The sequence below is a fragment of the Penaeus monodon genome, chromosome 32, assembly GCF_015228065.2.
Source record: "Penaeus monodon isolate SGIC_2016 chromosome 32, NSTDA_Pmon_1, whole genome shotgun sequence".
NCBI classification, from domain to species: Eukaryota; Metazoa; Arthropoda; class Malacostraca; order Decapoda; family Penaeidae; genus Penaeus; species Penaeus monodon.
Window position 1 is genome coordinate 20,287,368 of NC_051417.1, and position 899 is coordinate 20,288,266.

At 35.3% G+C, this 899-nt stretch overlaps 1 protein-coding gene across 1 annotated transcript in view; it reads right to left on the reverse strand.

Moving 5' to 3' along the window:
- The window catches only part of LOC119593589, a 45,557-nt gene that overhangs the window by 31,434 nt on the left and 13,224 nt on the right, over nucleotides 1-899 (reverse strand). The gene's annotated exons all lie outside the window — the stretch shown is intronic.

An 899-nucleotide genomic window follows, 5' to 3' on the forward strand; every position in this document is an offset into this window, starting at 1 on the left:
ATTAGAAGTGCGGAAATACTCAAATCTTCTAATCCAGTTTTTCATCGTCGAACAATTTTGCTTATAAAATAAAGTCTTTTGTTCACAACCTTACACTTTATACTATCTCATTAATCATCTCATAAAGTATTTCATTAATTCAGATATGAAGTACTTAGATCATAAACATTTTCCGTCTGAATGAATTTAATGATCACTCTTGACTTTCACGATTTTTTTTATACGTACTGTAATTTCCAGCTGAAATATTGATCTGTATCTATTCACTGTCTTCCAATTAACTGATCCTGAGCCTCAATGTTTATTGGCTGATGCGTATGGTGACGTCAGAGACAGAGAGCGCGAGGAATTCACTTGATTTTGAGCGAGATAAAGAGAGCGCTGGCTCAATTCTCTTTGTAATTCAATATTTGCTTGTCTTATACGCGAGAGGTTCTGCAGTCATTACGTAATGGGGTTAGGGAATACGCGTCACTAAAGAAGTGTTGATAATTATGTTGCTGTTGGTGCAATGTTAGTTAGGAAAAGTATAATAAAGCAACACGAATTACAATGATATGTATAGATCCAGTTTTAAGATTGATGGTACAGACTGATCCTGACTTGTCTTAAAACCTTAGGTCTAAAAATGTTCCAGAGTAGCGAAGTTTCCGAACCAATGAAACGCTTTGTTTAATTTTACTGGGCTTGAATGGGGCATGTTGAGGAGTTTGAATATCAGTTATCCAAAGTATTGTAGTTGCATTAACTTTAAGTCAGATGCGGTAGTAAACATAGAAAGAGACACAAACTGATGACCGGTGGATTCATAACATTATCCCGGATTAATGAATGCCGGACTAGTGAAAGCCACACTTTGTTATGTCTGTGTGTTTTTGTGATGTTACATATATATACAT